General features: G+C 34.3%; 2 protein-coding genes across 7 annotated transcripts in view; both read right to left on the bottom strand.

Moving 5' to 3' along the window:
- LOC126757034 (stomatin-like protein 2, mitochondrial) overlaps positions 1-25,394 on the bottom strand; it is a 385,292-nt gene that overhangs the window by 46,189 nt on the left and 313,709 nt on the right. The window lies entirely within an intron of this gene.
- The window catches only part of LOC126757009 (uncharacterized), a 158,892-nt gene that overhangs the window by 39,434 nt on the left and 94,064 nt on the right, over positions 1-25,394 (bottom strand). The window contains exon 2 of one of the 6 annotated variants that reach the window (XM_050470560.1): positions 23,411-23,517. The exons of the other annotated variants lie outside the window; for them this stretch is intronic. The gene's annotated coding sequence lies outside the window, so the exon portion shown is untranslated. The remainder of the gene's footprint in view (positions 1-23,410; positions 23,518-25,394) is intronic. 6 annotated transcript variants of the gene reach the window in all.

The following is a 25,394-nucleotide window of genomic DNA, read 5'->3' on the forward strand; positions in this document are numbered from 1 at the left end:
TCAATCATTATTACAGTTAAATATAAAATGTGCAGACAGCTTTCCAGAATTATATGCTTAAAATATGAATAATTCAAAAAATTAGAATGGAACAATGTTTTAGATACATAAAATGCAGTTGAGGAATTTGAGTAAGTTATATTTTTATATTTTTTTTTTAATACTAACAAAACAACTGAGTCTATCTATACAAGTATTACATGTGAGCTCATGTTCCGATATCAGCTGTTTTGTGGACCTTGCAATTTCACATACATATGTAAGTATATGGTACCTATAGGTAATAATAAAAATGTTGAGCAAAAGCAGCTGTCAAGTGTGTTTAGCATTAATTGCGGCAATTATTAAATAAAAACAGTTTACAGTTATAATTCATACATATAAGAATACTGAAATGGAAAAAAACTCTTATATAAATAGTGAACATAAACACAAATAAGAATAGAAACGCATAAGCAAAATAAATACCAAACAAATATGGGGATTAAGATTTCGTTTGTGCTGTAAAATAAAGAAAGTAAAGCTCATTTAATTTAGCAACACCATAAATTTTATCATAATGTTAATATAGCACTTGTTAGTAGCAAAACTTAGGCCGCTCAACGTCGGTACGCGGAGAAGCCCTCATGATCCAGCAAAATTTCCATAGATTTTGACTAAACTTCCTTACTATCGTAAATACAGAGAGGCAATATAAAGATAACGACTAAAGCCGGTGAATTAAGGCGCGTGGCTGACGAGCACCCAGAGCACAAAATAGAGGTACGAAAAAAAAAGAAAATTTAACATTACGGGTGCCTCGAATACTCGTATACATTGTATGTTTTTAATAGAGTCTAATTTTTTGAGTTCATTTATATATAAACTAATTTTATTTTATTTATTTTAATACAGTGTGCTTTTAATCCAGTTTGCCTTGTTTCACCGTTTTTGCAGCTAATTTGGCGCGTTCAAGTCGAATTTGATAAGATAATATACTTATGTATGTGTGTATGCATAAACCTGTGTTATTTATATGACAATCTGGAGGCGCCATAAAACAAGTGTTTAGCGTCACTAGCACAGCAAATTGTTTGTTTGGCTTTTCTAGACTCTTTTTATGAAATGCAAGAACGAGCTGAACAAAATAAACAAATAAATAATAAGGTTCAACCGGTTGTGTCTAGCAATTTAATATGCATAAAGAATTTTTATAAAATACGAGTCCGGCACTCGAAGTGTAACCAACTTCAGACCGTTCCCGCAGCTGTCGCACTGGAATCAGCTGTTTATAAATTTGCTGGATGACAGTTCGGAGTATTGTTCACAAGTGTACAAAAGCGTTTTGCCAAAAGTGAACGCAAAAAAAAGTGATCAGCGATGAAATTCAAACGTAATAGTGTGATTTCTTTATATTTAGCTGGAAAATCACAGTCAGCAATTGTTCGTGAGCTCAAACACCTTAATGTGAATAAAGTTTTTGTTTATCGCACCATCGGTCGTTACAATGATACTGGTAGCATCGCAAAATGCCATGGAGGTGGTCATCAAAAGACTGCAACGTCACGTGCGATGGTTCGGAAAGTGAAGAAGCGACTTGAGCGAAATCCACGACGAAGTGCCAATCAAATGACTAAAGAACTGAAAATATCCGACCGCAGCATCCAACGCATATTGAAAAATGAGCTCAAGGTCAAGCCTTACAAGTTCCAAAAGGTCCACTTGGCCGAAAGCGGTCAAATTCTGAACATTGTGTTTTCTGACGAAAAAATGTTTCCAATTGAGCAATTCGTAAACTCTCAAAACGATAGGGTTTACTTGACCGACCGTTCATACGAGAATCTAAGTCATCGGTTGGCCACTAGGAGGCAGCACCCGCCACAAATAATGGTTTGGGCCGCTGTCACCGCAGATGGGCGCTCTCCAATTGTTTTCATCGAGCCTGGCGTCAAAGTAAATGCGACATATTATCGGGAAAGTGTTCTGGAGGCTGCTTTGAAACCGTGGGCAAACAAACATTTCGGTCGCAAACCATGGACGTTTCAACAAGACTCAGCACCGTCTCACAAAGCGCGAGTGAACCAAGGATGGCTGAAAAACAACGTTCCGAACTTCATTATGACCACACAATGGCTCTCGAATTCACCAGATGCAAATCCAATGGATTATTCTCTCTGGGCCATTTTGGAGAGCAAGGTCCGAAGTAAAAAATACACCAGTCTCGAGATGCTGAAGAAAGCCATTGTCCGTGAGTGGGCGGGTACAATACAACAAACATAACACAAGTAAATAACGTTAAGATAATATTAAAGTATTAGGAAATTGGACGAATATTAAAACAAATGCAAAGCACAATATTTAAAATAATACCATTCAACACTAAAAAAAAATAATTTTTATATTAAATGTTCAAGTCCTAAAATATACACTCAGAATAAAAAATTTGTATTGTATGTATTATTTTCTAAAAATTTCTACAAGATAAAGAAAAAGTAGAAAACATATTTCACAAATCCATAAACTTTTCATAACGATTTCCCAAGATTTTCAACGAGACATTAACTTGAAGAAAATTAGCTCGATCCAGCTGATTAAAATTACTCGTTTTTTTATTCCACACAAACAATTAATATATGTAGGTACTAAATATGAATTGTTTCCTATGTCATACAAAGAGTGATCCATTTCGAGGTTCCTTACTTTTTTTAAGAAAAAAACACACAAACTTCAAATTTAATGGGGAATGTTTATTATCAGTCGATAGAAGATTCTTTGACATTTATTTTTTGAAGATTATCTCTTTCAAATGTTGGCCGCGGCTACGTCTCAGATGTTCCATCCGTTGAGTCCAATTTTCGATGACTTATTCGAGCATTTCGACTGGTAACAGGTCTGAATCGAAGCAGAATTGTCCGCATATACTTTAGACTTTGCATATCCCCACAGGAAAAAGTCTAACGTTGTGATATCACACGTTCTTGGTGGCCAATAGACCGGCCCAAAACGTGAAAATATCTGCTCACCAAAGTGTTCTATCAATAAATCCATTGCTTGATGCCATGTCTGGGAAGTGGCGCCGACTTGTTGAAAACAAATGTCTCGAGATCATGAGCTACAATTTCAGGCATTAAATAGTCGGTTATCATGGCGCGATAAGGGTCTCCATTGACGATTACGCTATCATCGGCATCATTTTTGAAGAAATATGGACCGATGATTCCACCGGCTCACAAACCACATTAAACCGTTGTTTTTTCTCGATTAAATAATGACGCTCTTGAATTCTTCAGGTTGCTCTTCGTTTCAAATGCTGCAAAATCTGTATTTTGTACGCTTTAAATTTAAGATCTGGACGTACAATGCGCCAAGTCGTTTCATACGTCAGTCCGAGGTGCTGCAAACGGCGCCAAATCGACTCTCCATGGTCTTCGTGTACACTCACAACTACGGCTGCTATATTTTTTTCACTGCATTCTGGACATGGTCTATTCGGTCGAATATTATCCAATAATGAATGCTGGGTCTCAAGATGAGTGATGGTGTTGCGAATAGTACGCTCAGTAGATCGATTATGCGGTCAGTAGGCCGATTATATTGACCATAAGTTGAGCGAAGCGTGCGAAACATATTTTTTATATAATTTTCCAATTTTCGTAATAAATTTGAACGACTTGTAAACGTTGTTCAGGCGTAAGTCTTTCCTTGATGAAATGCCAAACAATACTGAACAAAAATAACATGACAGCTTGACAAGACTCACGCGTGATCAGTCAAAAAAGGCTATTGAAAAAAGTACCTCTACTTGTATGACCCGTTATATTCGTAATATTCACAGTAAATAGAATTTTAGTGACTCAAAAATTATTAAGTCAAACTTCCCATGAATAGCTTGGTTGAGACTCCTGAGCAAGTTTTGCAAATAAACCTCCCGTAACATTTTTATAAAATAATGTTTAACCAGTTTGCAGCCTAGTTGGGTATCAAAAAATGCTGTGAGCACTCAGTTCTTATTATTTTTAACTCTATTGATCGCCATTATCCAATCGTAGGAAAAATTTCATACGTGGCAAATTACTCCAAAAATATGAACCCCATTATAACATTACTCTCTTATCAGTTATTAGTTCAATTGGTTTCTGTCTACGCGACTATAAATATTATCTGTTATTGCTTTCCGCTAGAAAAAAATTGAGCACTCAGTTTTTGTGAAGGTGAATGGATGTGGAGCTGTAACCAATTGACAGTGGTAAAAGGAAAGAAGAAATACAATTAATGCTATAACCAAAATCAGATGAACAATCCTTCCATTAACTAGTTTAAATGACGTTAGAAATAAACTAAAAGTAAATTTTTAAAATAAAAGACTATCCATTTTCATTTTTGGTAGTGAAGTGATTTGAGTATTTGTTAGACAGACGTTGGCGTGTTGGACTGACGTTCAATACCGATTGCCTCTATTTGTATAAACATATTTTTGAATGAAGACAAAGTCATAATTCTCATTCACATACATTTGTTTTTACTGTTCAACACGGCATTCGAAACGCCACAGTTAGAATCAACATGCCGATTTATGAAGCGATCACTCCAATTGCGCTTAATTATGCTTTCGTTTGCAAGAAGTTTATAAACAATACTCAAGTTACGCATTTGAAATCTATATTCATGTCGCAGTTTAGCTTGTGATTCATCACTGCTTTCTGTGTTGTGTTTAATTTGCAATTCTATATGGCAAGTTCGAAGAAATAATCAACACAATATGCTGACAAATATGTTTTCAAAATTATGAGCGCTACAACAAATAAACATTTTAAAAAGTTGTTTTCATAAGTTAAGTTATTTTTTAATTAGCAACATTGTAATCATGGATCTTTTCGTTATGTCAGCATTTTAAATTTCTTGAGCAAACATGAACGAAAAGTGAATAAGAAAGCGTGAAGTAAGGATGAAGTCAGGGCACAATAGACCCTAGATCGCGGTGCATTACCTCGTTAATAATCTAATCTAATCTAAGGATGAAGTCCATCATATTTTGTTATGGTTGTTATAGCAGCTACTAATAGATAATCTGTCTATTGCAAAGTAATTAATAACTAATCATTTAACCAACGGGAATTTATCTGTAAATATACCTACAAATGTAAAAAATCATCAATATCTGCACGTAATATCCAATCGACAACTTTTTAATTCTGATAAGTAAAAGTTCATTTAAAATTGATCGATTGCTTAAGTACTTAGCGGATCGTTCAATCACACCGACGAACGTTCGATTGATCAAGAGAACCAAATCATTTCGTTATACTTGTATGAAACGAGTTGGAACTTGCATTCGGTGGTTTGGGCTAAATATAAGCAGACGCGACTGAAATTCATAAATTCTCGGAGAATAAAATGCAATAAAATGAAATTATATGTACATATGTTTGTACTATATTTACATGTTTTTTTCGTATTAAATTATTACTTAATAATTGGGTAAATATCAGTTCGACAGCTGCGTGTTAAGAAAAGTGTCGTACAGCAGTTAAAAGAAACATCGTTTTTTTGGTGTTTTAAGTCGTCAGAACTGTATTTCTTCTTCTAGTTATACTCGCTAACATACATATGTATGTATTGTTCCAAAAAGTAATAACAAATTGCTGCTGGCAGGGCGAAGAGAGAAAACCGGGATCGATTGTAATGAATTGTTGCGGGGCTCGGGAGGAGATATCCACGATTATCTCCTCTCTACTTCACTGGCTGCTACTATTGCGAAAGTTAATACAAAATATGTGCATAAAATATACTTATATATTTCCAAGAAAGTCGATTTAGAAACTACAAAGGCAAAGTAAGTACTTGCATTTATTATTACCGGTTTTTTGTTTAGAAAATATAAACACAAATGAGTTTTAATAAGAAAACTAATATAAATTTTACTTAACCGACTATAAAACGTGTTCTTATCTACATTTCAATCACTTAGTCGTGCATATGATGAAATGTTATTTATGAGTAAATGTCATTTAAGCACATCTACTGAAATATAACGCGTAAATTGTGGTTATTCCAGGGAAAATCTGTCAACCCTAATGGATTAGTGATCTCATGTATACCTATATATATACAAGGTACTTTCCAAAGTAAACAGGACTTTTTGAATCTAGCGCCCCCTGATGGCGCCATCTATATGTCGACAGGTGCGTTAGAATCTGCTATCTTTATCGATTGTCCAGTGAGAATTTCATAATATTTCATCGATTGGAAGTGAAGTTATTGCGTTTTAAGTGTCAGTATGTTTATGTCATCGGTGCGAAAATGAGCTTCGAAGTTTATGGCGATGATTGCCTATCCCGTAGCAGAGTGCACAAATGGTTTCAACGTTTTCACAGCGGTCGTGAGGACATAAATGACGATCAACATGTGGGCCAATCAAAATCCGTGATCACCGGAAAATCCATCGAAACTGTGTGTGAATTCATCAAAAATCAGCCGAAATCATCATTGAAATTCATGGAAATGGAATTGAACATCTCCAAAACATCGATTTATCGCATTTTGACAGAACATTTGGGCTTACGAAAGGGGTGTGCACGGTTTGTTCCGCACAAATTGACTGACGACCAAAAATTGCTCAGAATCCGTCTCATCGATCGACGCTTGTGACCGAGTATTTGACCAAAAATCACATTTTAACCATTAATCACTCCCCGTATTCACCTGATATGGCACCGTGCGACTTCTTCCTTTAAGGAAAAATGCATTTGCCATGAAAGGAAAGCGTTATGCAGACTTAGAGACATACCGGTCAATGAGCTGAAACACTCCTTCAACATTCTTTTGGATCGTGCAAAAATCTGTATTGAAGCAGAAGGAGACTATTTTGAATAAAATAAATTGATTTTATTTATATTTTTGAATAAATGTATATTTCTAATATTAAAGATATTTTCATAAACTTCATGAACTTTTCGATGGAAGGCACAAGTTAATGGGATCCACTAGTAAGTTTCCGAATTTTGATCAGATCCCAAGTTGCCTAATATTTATACGTCGTTCACAAACTCAGCTTTTTCCGCAACCAAAATGCGGATGCGGCTTTAGCAAGTAGTAGCCATGTACTGGCGAGAGAAGTACGGATTGAATTCAAAGAGAACTTACATCGACAACTTTGACTTCATACCGGATCACTTTGCAGAAGCTGTATTGATGAAGATGAGGTGGAAACAACTCAACACTTCCTTCTTGACTGTCCCACGTTCGGAAGGTCAAGACTTAAACACTTCGGAGTGCATACCTTCAGACATCACACTGAACTGGCGGGAGTTGAAATAAAACGCCTATGCAAATTTGTATTGGCTACTAAGCGTTTTGTCAATCTATAAGTCCGTACACAGGAGTTCTTCTTCTCTATGGCGTCACAAAGGACTACATATCGTCACCTAAAATGCAATATAACGTGTCATCAAAAAATTCGAAATTGAGTATCTTACTGATTACGATTCACTACTTCAAATTACATTCATAATTTGACATTTGTCTAACATTTTCAGGTTCTGCGCTCAAATAATGGGTTGTCAAAAAAGTCTTGCGGTATTTTTATTGAATTTTTTTTTTATTGAAATTGAAATGAATTTTTGATGACTCATGTCCAGCTCTTGACCGATGCTACGGCTGCTACTATGCCGGTCTCTTTCGACCAATTCAGCGATTTTATCGCAATTTTCGACGACAGGCCTTCCGGAGCGTGGCGCATCTTCGACCACCTCTACACCAGAACGAAAACGTTGAAACCATCGCGGTGCGGTGCGGTGCGGTGGAAATAGAAACTGTATCGGGACCATAAACTGCACAAATTTTATTGGCGGCTTGAGATGCATTTTTGCCTTTATCGTAGTAGTACTGTAAAATATGCCGTATTTTCTCTTTATTTTGCTCCATGTTTGCGACGCTATAACTCACGAACGACTTAAAAGAAACGACAATCAATCAAACGCTTGTTAGCGCGTGAAATGAGCGTTCCAAAAAGGTATAGCATGACCCGATGCGACGAATAAAACAAGAACTACGCGCTTTCAGGGCCAACTAGCGAAAATACCGCAAGACTTTTTTGACAACCTATTATAAACCAGTTTTAACCAACCTTAATTTTTTTTTCACTTTTGTTCCAATTTATTTCGTGTTTCATTCACGCCACTGTAAATTTTCGAAAATACTGTTACGTTATTTTGCATTTTAGGTGACGATATAAATACATCTTTATATCGACGATTTGTTGTCTGATGATTATAATTCAGGCAGGCAGACGGTACTGTTTGGAGTCAATGAAGATTTGCTTGTTTTTAGATATAAAGCTCCCATGTGAAGACTTTCTTAGCTACTTTCTTAATCAAAAACAGATGTTTATTAGAATTATAACAACAAACTAACAGCGCAGTAATTAATAGTATTTGAGGGTCGTAGACTTAGCACAAGTTCGGCTTTACGCTCTTCGTTATAAGTAGCTGCTCAATTTATTTTTGCGGAGTTCTAGAAAAGATTAACAGACATCTTGCTTCTTCGAGCCACCAGCTAAAATTTTTATAAATACAAGTGGAAAAGAAGCAGCAAACGTTCGTAATATAAGGTCTTTACTTTATACATACAAGTATGCGTGTAACTGTCTATAAACTGTAGAATCAGGAAAGAAAACCAGAAGCTCAATTGGAACGAAATATTATCAAACATCTTTCAACGCCAAGAAAAAAAGCGGTAATATGTAATAAAATACAACGAAGGGTAAAATAAAGCGAGAAATGAATAAAACGCCACCATTGAAAGGGAATAACAGGAAATATGTACTTGCATACAGTTATGGGTAAAATAATAGCGCCACATTTTGTTACAGTAAATATCATTAACTTATTTGTGATCCGTGGAAAAACGAAAATATGGTTAAGTCGGACGGAAGCAAAATAAATTTGGTGAAAAATTATGGAAAAAGAATAGTAAGAAATCTGTTAAATTTGCTTTACAGACCGCGATATGCCACTAAAACGTGTAAGTACAGTTGGATGGGTTATGGTGTGGCGGTGTATTTCCTGGTATGGAGTTGTTTCAATATTTTATATTAAGGAAAATATGAACAAAGACCTTTACGTCCAAATACTTAAAAGTAGCATAATATTCCTTTGCTGAGTGAAAAATGCCTTTAAAATAGGTATATCAGCAAGAAAATAACCCTAAAACACCTGGGATTTGGCAAAAAAATTATTTTCCGACAAAAGAGTTTAATTTGTGGATTGGATTGTGCGATCTTCTGACGAAAATCAAGAAGCATAAGAACTAAAATATATGTATAGCTGGAATATGGGAAAAAAATAGAGTCAGCAAAATACTCGATATCAAAAAAGGGATGTTGAGATTTATTAGATTCTATGGTATGTCCAAACGCTGCATGGACGTATTGATAATATACTATCCAATATTAATTCTAAAAACTATTTCAAACATGATTCTTAGTTTAAGGGGGTATTCTAATATATGTACAAGAGGATTTTTCAAAATTCAAATTATTTTCGCAGATATAGGCATTTTTCTGACCCGGCATCCAAACTGGTTGGGACGGAACTAATCGAACACAATACTTTACGCGAAACTTCAAACGCGTTTTTCTCAAAACTGACTTTTTCGGACCGATACCCACAATTTCTCAGGTTCTACTGGACCGATTTACTTGAAATTTTCATTGAATTTTCTTTATAGGCTTGTCTATAGTTGGAATTAGCCCCATACCCAAATTTTTATTTTTATTATTTTTAAAAAATTCGAAATAGTCAGAAAAAGTGATCCAAAAAAACTTTTTTTCAGTCAGTCGCCATTTTGTGAAAAAATTTTTTTCCCACTTTTCCGTAGTTCCGGCCATTGCGACGTTATTCTAGATTCATCATCTTTTTTTTAGGTTCCAGATAACTAGGAGGGTTGAAATCATGGGTATGGTCACGTGGAAATTATTAGAGACCCCCCACTTCGTCAGCTCATAATTTTTGAAATTTTTTACTTTTTTTAGTTTTTAATTTTTGTACTCTGCTAAAATTAACAAATAACTAATAAAAAAACGGATATTAAGAACATTAATTACCTGAAATTCATGCTTCTAGACCAGAATACCCCCTTAAAAACTCCTTTGGGTTTGACTATATTTTTATGCGCAATCAAATTCTAATGAGAACAATGTTTTTAAGTACAATCTAAGATTTTTTTCACGTTTGTAATGAAGACTGAGATAAAATATATACAATTTTATTGGAATCTATAAACTCTGACCCTATTAGTTTGTCCATAACTGTATGGCAAATAAAAAGTGACTGCGGGGTAAGCAAAGTAAAATGTTAGCTCACACATCCAGGCAATTTGATGAGCTCCACAAAAGTACACAAAGTCCGGGACAAAATGTTAGCAGATGTTGCTATTGGCGGCAGTTACACACGCAGTAGAGTTGCTGCTGCGTTGAACTGCGTCACCTACAATCCTAATACAAAGTCGCACACATGCGCCAATAAAATTTTGCGGCGTCAAATGCGTCACACGGCTAAAAGGACTTGTGGAGCACCGGCCCAGTGTTGATGACGAAAAAATTGCTGCTCGTAAAGCGCGTGCATCTAAACATACATACGTACGAAGCGGCTTTTGCACAGAGCTTAGTCCTGTTAGCTGTAAGTTGTGTGGTTTCACATGTTTGAGTTGAATGGAAGACCATTATGAATATGCGCAGCCATGCAAAAACAACTACAAATATGTAGACATATGAGGAATGAAACTACACTCGACACCAACACAATTGCAAGCAATTTTTTCTCTTCTGATACATACATATATTTACATATTTGAATACAAATCTTACTTACTTATATAGCGCCACTGTGTACAAGAGATGCCACTCTCTATGTGGGCGTGTGTTGGGTTCAAGTAGCTTTTTCTTCGCTTTCATTGTTTGCAGCTGTCAGACAGCACACATGCCATGGCTTCGGGCGTCATTCTATCAATAGTTACAATGTACCATTCTTATGTGGATGTAACGTTGAATGAAATAGAATAGCCGCGTGGCACAAGAAGTCAAAAGGCATGTCGGCATATTTGAAATTGCTAGCAAGCTTTTATTTCATTTCGACACAAGCAATGTCGTTATGACAATTGTAATAAGCTTTGAATGTTCTAAGGGCAATTTTCTGCTTTTTCTGTCAAAATGCTTTGTTATATGCCTTGCTTTCACATACGAAAGTAGATTCAGAAGAAAAATTCCTCTATAGCTGAAGACACCCACATTTGTAAGTATATACAACATTATATTGTATTATATTTAAATATGTAGATACACATGTATGTATATATGTAATATGAAATACGTATATAAAAATAAAAATTTTAAAAATAAACAAGAAAAAAACGATAACTTTTGTTACACCGAAGCTATAATACGCTTCACAAATACAAAAGATTCCTTCCAAGCATTTTGATCGGTCAGTTGGCATGGCAGCTACAGCTATAGAGACCCGCTCTGAACAATTTTTTTGGAGATTATACAGCCGCTTAAGACAATAATCCAAGACAAATTTTGGAATATATCTCGTCAAATAACGGTTGATCCAAATAAATGTACGTTTTTCAATAGCCTTTTTTTCACAGATCACGCGTGAATCGTGCCAATCTGTCATGTTATTTCTGTTCTGTATTGTTTTCATGATGAAATGAAAAGACTTACGCCTGAACAAAGTTTACAAATGACTCAAAAACTCACAAGATGTATTCAAGTGTAAATGTGATATTGATACTTTTTATGATTGGTGCCTGAAATCGAAGCTTTTTCTGAATCTATATAAATGCTCTCAGATCTCTTATGGTAGGGGACGTAACATCTTATCTTCAAGTTACAATATTTCTAATTGCGTCCTAAAATGCGTTACTGAAATCAAAGATCTTGGGGTAATCTTTGACAACAGATTTTCTTTCAGTAATCACATCAACTACATCACTTCTAAATCATTCTCTGTGCTCGGCTTTGTCCGTCGAAATGCTTCCAATTTTTCCGATCCCTATAGTACGTTAAAATTATTGTATATCTTTTGTTCGTTCTATATTGGAATATGTATGCTGTGTTCATTTGGAGACCATATTACATATCGTCAGTTAATCGGACTGAACGCTTTCAAAAGATTTTTCTTAAATTTGCTCTCCGCTCCTTAAAGTTTGTTGACCATCGTATACATCTTGTTTATTGCTTTTACATCTTAAATTACTGGAAAATCGACGGTCCGTTCTCTGCCTTTCATTTGTTTTCAATATAATTAATGGAGGTATTGACTGTCCCTATTTATTTGGGAAAATTAACTTCAATACTCCTCAGCGTTGTCTCACATCTATGTATTTCCCCATTTCAATATAAAAAGGAAAGAAAGTACTAATTTTGCTGAATATGCTCCTCCCAAGCGTGCTATGCGTGAGTTTAACTCGATTTCCGAGAAAGTTCTTCTAGATTTTTCTCAGTCTAGGGTATCCTTCATTAATACCCTCAATTCTGTTTTTTAGTTTAAGTTATCTACTTATGTAATTGTAATTTAATTGTTTTAGAATTCTAATTTGCATCCTAATTCTCCATTAGTCTGTAAGAATTAATGTTCATAGACTTAACTAAATAAATAAATAAATCGTTCAACTTTATTACGAAAATTCACGTTCTATAAAGAATGTTCAACATAATCGGCCTACTGATGTGCTATTCGCAACACCATCACCCGTCGTGAGACCTAGAATTTATTATTAGATAATATTCGATCGCCTCCAGCACACAGTGCAGAAAATATATCAGCCGTAGCTGTGACTGACATTTTACGTCGAGATCTTAAATTGAAAGCGTACAAAATAAAACTTGTGCAAGAATTGAAGCCACTCGACCTTCCCAAGCGGCATCGCTTCGCTTTATGGGCTCTTGAAAAGTTCCAAGAAAATCCGACGTTTTCAAGTAAAATTTTGTTCAGCGTGAGACCCATATCTGGCTCAATGAGTATGTAAATAAGCAAATTTGCCGCATTTGGGACGAAGAGATACAAGAGCTGGCAGAAAAAAAAAACGCTTTTTTGTGGTTTGTGCGCCGGTGGCATCATAGATCAATATTTCTTCAAAAATGATGCCGATGAGAACGTAATCATCAATGGTGACCATTATCGCGTCTTGACAGTCGACTATTTGATGCCTGAAATTGTTCTCGTGATCTCAGTGACATTTGGTTTCAACAAGACGACGCCGCTTCCCACACATCGCATCAGTCAATGGATTTATTTTGAGAGAATTCTTTGGTGAACAAATAATTTCATGTTTTAGGCGGGACGATTTGTATGAAAACTATGTATATGCTATAGTGGTAAGATATCGGCGGTTTCATGAAATTTTCAGATCGATATCAATCAATCCTTTCAAAATTTCACATCGATATCTCAAAAACTGTGATACTGGTTCGCATATATACAAGCAGACGGATATGTGGAATAATACTCAGTCCGTCAAACTGATTTTTTATGATATTTTATGTATATATTTTTAAAAGTCTCCGACGTTTCTTTCTGGGTGTTACAAATTTTATCGCACATTTAACACACCCTGCTCAGAGTATAGAAAATGGAATTCAACTACGTGTCTCACTGTTTCACATCAAATCTGATATTTGCCACCAATACGAAACAATTTTAATTTTGTCATACTTTCAGCAACTGCATTTTATGTACGACTGCAAATAAGCGTGAAATTGCACGCGAAGTCATACGAATTGTGATACAGGGTGGCACACGAATCATGATACAAAAATACACCTATGACTTTTTTCTGGGTGCGTAATCGTCTTACTTTTTTTTATTTGGCAAGTTATTTTTAAATAGTTTAAAAATAAATGCTGATACCGAAAAAAGTTTGGATGTGCAGCGTTACCATGATAGTCCGTCATTTCTGTCCAAAAGGAATTCAGACGAGATTTTGGCGGCACTTCCTCGATTAGATGGACCATTATGAGGTTAGTAAACATGTTTGCCGAATCTGAAAGTATCGCAAAAAGACCGTACCATCAAGTTTCGTATGTCCGTGTTCAAGATACAATCGCGCCTATTGCAACGTCAATTCATGCAAATTCTAAGAGTTTCGACTCGCAACTTATCAGCACAACTCGGAGTTAGGAGACGATCATTACAACGCATAATTCGTGATGACTTAAACCTATTTCCGTACAAAGTTCAAATAAAAAGCCTGTAAAACCCTCCAGATTTGCCCATTCGCATGGCATCTCGCGAAAAAATGACTGAAATGGTTGAAGAAGACATCATAAAACAAGATAAATTGCATGTTTATGTCTGATGAGGCTCATTTTGATTTAATTGGAGATGTAAACAAGCAAAATTGCCATATATGGAGTAAATCAAATCCAGAAATAATCCACGAGATGAAACTTCACCTAAAACGAGTCACTGTGTGGTGCGCAATTTTATCCAGGTTTATTGTCGGGCCATACTTCTTTGAAGAAAACGGTCTAACAATAGCGTTTGGTTCCTGCAAGATGGTTATTGCAAAGCTCCAAAGAAATTTTGAAAATAAATTAATATCAAGAAACTCGACTTTCCGCTGGCCCATAAAGTCACCTGACCTGATTGCATCAGACTTTTTTATGGGATTATGTCAAGTAAAAGTTGTACAAAACAAAAACCCAGAAACCGACTGAACTGAAGCAGTCCATTAAATCGAAAATAGAGCCAATCCGGACTTCAATCCTTCAGGCCGCAATGATTAATTTTTTTAATTAGGTTTCACATATCCTGAAGTCATTTATGTTTGTAATTTGGTACAGAGGGTCGTGGTAAAAAAAAAATGTTGATAAAGTGGTCTTCTAATAAGTTTAATGTACATATCTCTCAAACCGTTCAAGATAAAATAACAAATTCGTTCAAGATAAATCATATATGAACCTCTACCCACAGGATGAAAATAATTGAAATCGCACCCCGCTCATTCCTCATAACGGTACTGTTAAAAATTACTAAAAGTGCGATAAATCAAATTCCATCTGATTCTTTCCTCTTCAAGTAAAAATCAAGAAGCAATCAATATAACAGCATAAAACTTTGCACAAATAATGCTTTTAGGGTATGCCACCATGTGACCAAAAGTTCAAATCCAACAAAACCTTTTTGATCCCCTAGGTACCGAACATTTGGACCCTAATGTGTGAGATACAAAATGGAAATTCAGGGATAATCCTTCCCCGACAATGGTATGTCTGTGTGTCAAAAATGGGTTGAATTGGGTCAATACTTTCCTTAGCTTCCCAATATATCTGATACAACGATTTTCGAACTTCCAAGTGACTTTTTACCGCATATATCGGCCAACATGTGAGTTATCTAAAAGTAAATGAGAGAGCGTGTTTTACTGTTAACGCTGTATCTTTGTGTTAAAAATAGATAAAATTGAGCGAAAACTTGACCTAGCTCTCCTATAACCAACATATAACATCCGGGTGACTTTACTTTATTTTATTAGTATGTCATATTAATGGTATGTAGTATTACCAAAAATAAATAAAATTGAGATTATACTACCCCCAACTCTCATTTGCCAAATATGTATGTATAGGTATACAATAGAAAAAATAAATAAATAAATATAATGCATTGATTAAAAAAATTTATTACTAAAGTTTTTGTAGCACGATTCGTGCGTCACCCTGTACTATCACTTGATGCATTACTATTTTATTTTAAAAATGTATATAATGACGCTGGTAGCTTCGACAGACTTTTAATGGGAATTCAGTATTTAAATAATGAAAATCCTTTATCGATTTCCTTCGCGAAGAAGAAAAAATTAAAAAAAAAACTAAATAAGTAATGGTGTCATAAGTTGGCGTGTTGAAATGTCGAAAGTTTTTACTATGCACACCTAGTGTACCTAGACTATAACTCACAGAAAAATGTATAGGCAGGCAGACGCAAAGAGTGCCTATGAATTATTGAGAAGAATTTGTGACAGTGCAGGTAGTTTTCTAAATGATAGCTGTTTTGAAATTGATATGGGCTAAACACGAGAAATGTACATGAATATAGCAATAGCGATTGAACTCGTGACGTCAGTTGTCTATGTCGGCAGAAAAAATACAGAGGTCGTTGATGTACTTGATATTTGATAGTGATATCATTATATGTGACCTGGCCTACGGAAAGGGGGCTTAGGTGTCAAAAAATCAATTTTCACTTTTCAGTTGATTCGGATGGTGTTTTTAACAGCTGTTTCCCAGAAAACTAGTTTTCGCACGTTAGCTTCCTTTTCGTAGACCAGGTCACATATTATCATTAGAACAAATTAGCCGATTTTTTCGCTAAAAATCGAGTTTTTTCCTTCAAGGTGTTTTAAAAAAATGGAAAATTGGATTTTCGCCTTACGGCTTTAATATACTAATCACAATGTCTCGCATATTCAGTCTTCATGTTTTTGTTTATTATGTATTACTTGCGGACCTTTTTATAGCAAACAGAAATGTCAAAATCAGGCAACTTTTATATTTAATGTACTTTCTACGTTCTTCTACTATTTTTTATAAAAACAATCGCAACATTTGAGCTTTAATTTCAGTAAATCCACAAACTGCAAAAAACAAAAAAAAAATACTCAATCCGTTTGCTGTGTTTATATTGAGAATAAAAAATAAAAATTAAACGCTCCAACTCAGAGCCACTGCCAAGGTTTTTATAAAAGTCGATGCAAAAAAAGTGCAAAGAATAATAAGCACGAAACACATAAACCAATACAAAAGTGCAAGCATGCCTGCGAACTGCCGACGTGTGCGAAGTTGTTGCTCATACCGCCCGTGGTACCCATACAGAGTACATATTATGCTTCGGCTCTATGCAAATATATTGTTTAGCAGAGAGAAGATGAAAATAGTATTTTGGATTAAAAACTAAGAAAAGCGCTGCACTAACAATGTGAAAGGCTTTAGTGATTTAATGAAATGCAGTGAGGCATTTACACACACATATATACTATACATACATACTTGCATTCATAGTTTGCACGAGATCTGCATAGTTCTATATCATTAAAATGTAAAAATATGTAAGCTGCATTAAACAAGCTTACGTTACTGCTTTGCATAGCGCTTATAGCGGTAGTTTTATGCAGAATAGTATTATAGCGTTCGGGGGAACACTAAAAAAGACATTTGCAAAGCAGTCTGATTGTGAGAAACAACTTCAATTGAAATGTAATAATATGTAAGAGTTTTTGTTTTGGAGAATAATAGCTTTTTTGTAGATGAAAGCTTTAACAGGAAGTAGAGCGCAAGAATGCTTTAAAACAATAGACAACAAACGCTAAGATACGGCTCTTTAACAAAAATTTTGTATTACTTAATTTATGGTGAGATATGTATTCCTGAACAACATATATGAGATGGAAACAAAGGGTTTTTTGGATCATTCTTTCAAGTTTATAACATTGAATACAATTCCCCTGGCAACCTGTTGCTACAGAGTATAATTAATAGTTTTTTTTCGCCTAAATGTTGTACGTAAAACTAAGCGAGATAGATATAGGGTTATATATTAGGTTGGAAAATACCTCTCTTCCGCCTTTTTGTCTTTTGAATTTCGAGGCTATGTATAAAACGCTATAGATCACGTATCTGGCAATACTATACTAAAATATCGGTTAATGTGTGAGATATACAATTAAAATTCAGACAGAATCCTTTCCTGACTATAGTAAATCTGTGTAACAAAATTCGGTTGAATTGGAATAATACTTCCCTGAGCCCCCATACACCTAATATAACGATTTTCGAAGTTTCAAGTGACTTTATAACGCATATATCAGGGAAAATGAGCGAAATGATTTAAATTAAAACAAGAAAAAACGTTAACTTCGGCTGCACCGAAGCTAATATACCCTTCACAGGTGCATTTCTTTTAGTAACTATGAGTTCAGTTTGTATGGAAGCTATATGCTATAGTTAACCGATCTGAACAATTTCTTACATTGATTACATTGTTGCCTTAGAAAACAATTTGTACCAAATTTGGTGAAGATACATTGTCAAATGTGAAAGTTTTCCATACAAGAACTTGATTCCGATCGTTCAGTTTGTATGGTAGCTATATGCTATAGTTAACCGATCTGAACAATTTCTTAGGAGATTACATTGTTGCCTTAGAAAATAATCTATACCAAATTTGGTGAATGTGAAAGTTTTCCATACAAGAACTTGATTCCGATCGTTCAGTTTATATGGCAGCTATATGTTATAGTGGTCCGATATCGGCCGTTCCGACAAATGAGCAGCTTCTTGAGAAGTTGAAAATGCAAAATTTGAAAAGGATATCTTAAAAACTGAGGGACTAGTTCGTATATATATACAGACGGACGGACAGACAGACGGACGGACATGGTTAAATCGACTCAGTTCAACATACTGATCATTTATATATATACTTTATGGGGTCTCCGACGCTTCTTTCTGGGTGTTACAAACATCGTGACAAACTTAATATACCCTGTTCAGGGTATAATGAAAGAGAGTGTTTTAGTGTTGGCCGTGTATCTTTGTGTTAAAAATTAATAAAATTGGACGAAAGCTTGACGGGATTTTCGAACATCCGGCTGATTTTGCTCAATATGATTGATGATTGTATTTGAGGCACTTTAATGAAACGCAGGGAAAATTTTTTTTGGTATGTGGCACGATAATAGTTAATAATGGATTGTCAAAAAAGTCTTGCGGTATTTTTATTGAATTTTGGAGCGTGGCGCATCTTCGACCACCTCTACACCAGAACGAAAACGTTGAAACCATCGTTGTGCGGTGGAAATGGAAACTGTATCGGGTCCATAAACTGCACAAATTTTATTGGCGGCTTGAGATGCATTTTTGCCTTTATCGTAGTAGTACTGTAAAACATGCAGTATTTTCTCTTAATTTTGCTCAATGTTTGCGACGCTATAACTCACGAACGACTTTAAAGAAACGACAATCAATCAAACACGTGTTAGCGCGTGAAACGAGCTTTCCAAAAAGGATAGCATGACCCGATGCGACGAATAAAACTAGAACTACGCGCTTTCAGCGCCAACTTGCGAAAATACCGCAAGACTTTTTTGACAACCTATTAGATAAAATCGGCTCGGTACTACCTTTCTAAGAAATCTTTTGTGGAAATTGTCAGTCAGTGTACGAGTTATATAGAGTATATACATATGTATATACATTAGAGTGATTCAAAAAAAAAAATTTTTTTTTTCGTTTGGTACTCGGAAAAATAGGTTCCTAGACACCTCTAAGAAAGCCTCTCCAAACATGAGTTTTTAATTGTAACGGGAAGGTCCTCCTACATACAGTTTTCTATTTTTTCTTATTATCAGATAGAAAAATTTATATCTCGCTTCCGACTACTTGAAAAAATATCTTGTTTCTTATATTTTGTAGGAAATTTAATGCTCCACAAAAAAGGTCTATAATGATTTATTCGTAAACCCAAACGTTTAAAAGATATTAACAGTTAAAGTTTGATTATTTTTGGGAAAATTTTTTTATTTCTTATGAATTTTATAACTCTATGAAAAAAATTATTATAAATGATGAAACTTTATTATATTATATATTTCGTTTATTTTTTAAATTTTCCGTATACTACGTATGATGTACGAGAATTGAAGTAAAAGATCTTTGTAATGCTTTTACAAAGCTTACATTTAAGAAACAAATAGGTTTCTGGCAAAATTCATAACAAAATAGCCTAATATAATAACCCCATATGCTCCGTATTGTAATGCTAAATACATACGATTAAATATTTTTACAATGCTCTCACCTCCAAAAATACTAAAATTCTTACACAGCCCTTGGGATTGATATAGAAAAGTGGTGACATAATTAAAATTCCCAAAGAAAAAAATATTTTGGCCATGACAACAGCCGACAAGGGGTTTTCTAAAATTTTAAATGTTTTCTAAAACGCTCTAGAAAGTTGTGGGCGTGTTAATCGCCAAAACATAAAAAAACATGCTAGCAACGCTCTGGCGTCTCAATTTGTGCTTGAAATTCAGTATTTTTCTAATTCTTTATAAAAAAAACTGCACATAAAAATCTATGAGGTATTCTACGCAAATCTGTGATTGAATCTTTTTTGTATTGGAATATTTATTGTTTTAAAAGTCACGCATCAAAAACGTGAACGCGTGCCAAAGGAAGAGCCTATGAAGCGGTAAGAAATTTGGAAATTGCAAAAATTAAAAATAATAAAATGCTTTTGCTATTATTGGAGTATATAATATAATTCTACAAATTTAACCACAAAAATATTTGTGAACAAACATTTATTTTATGGTTGAAAAATTTATTCGCCGTTTTCTTTTAATGCCAAACATAGTCGGTCGATTAATATTTATGGATTTTGTGAGTCTGCTTGCGGATTAGAAATCGAATATCGCCGCGCGATTGGTATGCGGAATATGCAAATATATAATAAAGCTAAATATGCATATTTTTAAACGGAATGTGTATTTTTATAATGTTTTGATTTTATGTGAGCAGACTGTTTACAGAGTTGTTGTTATTGTTACGATTCATAATTAGCTTAAATTCAAATTAATTAGTCTGATGCTAAATATTACATTAAAATTAGGTTGAAAACACTGAATGTATAACGAGTTATATATGTACATATGTATATAGTAGGTATATGTACCGAAAGAATATAATATGGGTTGCCATAATACAAAAATATTGAAGTAAAGATATAAACTTAAATGAAATATATATTTAAGACTAAATCTGCACATTCCGATCAATTAGGTTGGCCAACTATAATATTTAATTATGCAAAAAAAAGTCAAGTTACTATTATGCACATCATATATTTTTGTCCATCATTCAGTTTGTATGACAGCTATATGCTTCGGCGGTTCCGACAAATTAGCAGCTTCTTGGAGAGGAATGGACTTATGCAAAATTGTAGATCAATATCTCAAAACCTGAAAGTTTGCGTATATATAGGCAGACGGAAATGTCTAAATCGACTCAGCTCGTCATGTTGATCATCTATATATATTTTATATGATCTCCTACCTTTCCATCTGGGTATTATAAATTTTGTAGCAAGCTTAATATACCCTGTTCAGGGTATAAATGAATATGGTTTATTTTATTCAACATTTTCTTTACAATTTTTCGACCGAAAATTCTCAAGCTTGCCTAGCTCACCACCTGTCAGTGTATGTCATATCTTAGCTAATTTATTAACAATTTATGGGATTTGTAAGCAATCATGTAGATCATATACTTTTGCACTTATATATGATATACATAAATTGCATTATTTATAAATCGCATGAAATCTGCTAATTAACATTTCCGTTCTGAAAATGCTGAATCAATAGCACTTGGCAGGCTGCTGCTGTCTATCGCCAAGTTCACGGGATTGCTTACAGTTCTGTCATTCTCTGAACATCTTGCTATTACTGTTACGTAGCTTCTTATATATTTTACTAAATGAATTCGAGCGCTTAGATATTTCACTTTCGGAATGCCTTTTGACAGGTGTTTATTTTCGGTAATTTCACAATTCTAATAACAGTGAGGTATATCATTACGAAATTGTATTTTTCGTTTCATTTGTGTAATCTGTTCGCATTGTTTCATGACTAGGCTGCTGTGGGTGAGTTCCAGCAGCGTTTGTTTTTGAAATGTCATGAGAGATGAGAATTCTAGATACATACAATCCAATACAGATTGTATGGTTTTAGTAACAATATTTGTAATTTAAGTAAATAAAATTAATCGGCAATTTTTCTCGTCTATAATAAAGAGTGATCCATTTCGAGGTTCCCTACTTTTTTTTAAAGAAAAAACAAAGAAACTTCAAACTTAATGGCGAATGTTTATTATCATTCGAATGATAATATCGGCTCACAAACCACTCCAAACCGTTGTTTTTTCTGGATGAAATGGCAGCTCTTGAACCACTTCAGGTTGCTCTTCGTCCAAAATGTAGCAATTGCTTTACATACACATTGAGACAGAAATAGGCCTCATCGCTGAACAAAACTTGGCTCGAAAACGTCGGATCTTCTTGGAACTTTTCCAGAGCACATAGAGCGGACTGCTATGTTGCTGGATGTGGTATGTTGGGTGGAATATTATCCAGTAATGAATGCTAGGTCTCAAGATGGGTGATGGTGTGGCGAATAGTACGCTCAGTAGGTCCACTATGTTAAGCGAAGCGCGGAAAAGGCATTCTTTACAGAACGTGAATTTTCGTAATAAAGTCGAACGATTTGTAAACGTTGTTTAGGCGTAAGTCTTTCCATGATGAAATGCCAAATTATACTAAACAAAAAGAACATGACAGCTTGACACAAAAAAAAGGCTAATGAAAACTGTACCTCTACTTGGATCAACTGTCAGTTCTTGAAACCCCTAATTTTTCGTAAAATGTGTATTTATAAAGTTATAAAAAAATTTTTATGATTTCTATTTGCAAATCATAACTTCAAAATATTTAACATTAATAACAACAATTAGACTGTACGGCAAAATCATTGACCAAAAATCATTATTAATGACATATTTAATTTATACAAAAATATATCAGCCACGTCATCGAACTATTTCCAAGATACATACATACATACATGTATAATGGGTCGCCAAAAAAGTCTTGCGGTATTTTTATTAAATTTTTTTTTATTGAAATTGAAATGAATTTTTGATGACTCATGCCCAGCTCTTGACCGATGCTACGGCTGCTACTATGCCGGGCTCTTTCGACCAATTCAGCGATTTTATCGCAATTTTCGACGACAGGCCTTCCGGAGCGTGGCGCATCTTCGACCACCTCTACACCAGAACGAAAATGCTGAAACCATCGTTGTGCGGTGGAAATGGAAAACAAACAAATTTATAAACTGCACAAATATTATTGGCAATTATGTATTAGATGCATTTTTGCCTTTATCGTAGTAGTACTGTAAAATATGCCGTATTTACAGGAAATCTCTTTATTTTCCTTTGTTTGCGACGCTATAACTCACGAACGACTTAAAAGAAACGACAATCAATCAAACACGTGTTAGCGCGTAATGATTTTTCCAAAAAGGTTTAGCATGACCCGATGCGACGAATAAAACTAGAACTACGCGCTTTCAGCGAAAACTAGGTTTTACTTTTTTGACAGCCTAATAAATAGTATAAGATTTCTTCAAACTTAAGGAGCTCCGACAAAAAGAAAAATTCAATATATCTATATCTAAGTTCCAAAAAATACTGGGTTAGTTTTGGTATATTTGTTATCACCTTTGAGTTGTAAAAGAAAGAAAAATATTGAAAATTAAGATAATCATTCTTTTGAACTAACAAATTTAGCGATAATTAAAGTGTACATACCTTAAGTACGAATATTTTTCAAAGCAATAATGCTTTTGTAATATTAGTTAATTGTGCACCCTATAAGTATTATATTGTAGTAAGAGAAAAATCCAATAAGCACATACCTGCAAAAGTAAAAAAGAAACATATTTTAACAAACAAATTTATAAAATTAGTGTAATATTATTCAAATATTTATTATTATTATATTTATTTGAAAAAACAAAAAAAATTATAAACCAGAAGTTCATATGTACATACTTACCAAAAACTTCAAAGTATTCTACAGGAAATATCTATTAAATGTCTCTTTGTTTGCGATTTATTGGCTTAAATCACTGAACACTTTTTTACCACAATGAAAGTTTTTCGCAAAATGCGTTCATTAATCAAGTGATAAAGGCAAAACTAATTATTTATTACAAACCAACTTTTGTTTATAACAAGCCCACGGACGTGGGTACGTACATATACAGCTATGAACAGAGGAATAGCACACTTACAAAATATTTTTTGAAACCATGTTCTTTGGCCATATCTATGTCAAAATGTTTAATATTTATTTTTAGGAACTTGTTTTAGATGAAATATCAAATGAAAAAGAACAAACAATAACTTAATTTCCTTCATTTTTTTTTTTTGTTCAACGTTCACCGATTTTGGCTGCACACAGAAATAACACACTTCCACAATTCTGTAAAACGCAAACTTTTAAATGAAATAATGTAAAAAAATTACTATGTATATTATTATTCATTACCATGTTAATACTCTGTTGTATGGTCCTGATTTTTCAAGCCGGCTTGATATCTGCAAAGTAAGCTCTCCACCAGTTGCTGGTGCAATGGAATGCAGCGGTCTTTATATCATTCCAAAGATTTTTTATCGGGTTAAGATAACCAATCCTTTATTGCCCTAGCTACAGGTTTCGGTTCATTATCATTCATGCTTGAAAAACCAATTTACAGGCTTTGATTTAAATGAGAATGGCTTCACTGCGTGCCTTAGGATGTTTAGATATGAATACTGATCCATTCTACCATCAATTCTGACCAACGATGTCACTTTATTCCACGAAACCGCACCTCATATCATGACATTAACTTCACCATGTTTTACCATTTTTTTGGTGTATCTTGACTTTAAGGGTTGGTCTTTCGGGCGATGAACAAACGAGAGAGCCCAATTTGATTTACTTTTGTTTCATCGCCATAATACTCTTTTCCAAAAAATTTCATTACTCTTTCCAGTCTTAGCGAAAGAATTCCCCGCTTTCATATTTTTTTTTTTAAAGAAGCGAGTTTTTTCGGCTGATGCCTCCTAGAGCTGAGCATCATTGAGGGGTTTTCTGACAAGCCTGCTGGATAAGTTTAAGCCAAATTCTTCATTATTTTCGAACATAATGGCGCGGAAGGACTTAAGTGGAGCAACCTTGCACTTTCTCATAATTTTTCGATCAACTGTGGAAGCGGGTTTATGTGGAGCAGCCTTCAGGATTTTATTTTTGTCTCTGGATTAGAATTGACTGATACAATATACATACATATACCATTTTTCACGAACTTTTCAATATTTTTGCGATTTGAGAAGAATTATTCCCGTTTCCAAGAGTTCGTATATAATGTACTGTTTTTCTGAGATACAATGTATTCCTCTACCTACTTTTTTATTAATTATGCAAATTAAAATTCCATACTAAAATCAATAACTTTCTTGCACAACTTTCGATTTTCGATGGGCAATTATCAATAATGCCTAAGCATGTACTTACATACATACATATACATATGTATATGTACATACATACATAAATATGTATTTTAGAAATAAGAAAAATTTAAGCTCCAATGTTTGCATCAATAAGGGTGCATAGCTGTATATGTAAATGGGTACATACTTTGTTCTTATAGTAATCTCCTGAAGTTTGCTGACTTACGTAAACTAATTCACGTTGGTACTGGAAATCAAAACTTTTTCTGCGAATAATTTCGAGGAAGCTTTG

Source organism: Bactrocera neohumeralis, chromosome 4, assembly GCF_024586455.1.
Source record: "Bactrocera neohumeralis isolate Rockhampton chromosome 4, APGP_CSIRO_Bneo_wtdbg2-racon-allhic-juicebox.fasta_v2, whole genome shotgun sequence".
Lineage (NCBI taxonomy): Eukaryota > Metazoa > Arthropoda > Insecta > Diptera > Tephritidae > Bactrocera > Bactrocera neohumeralis.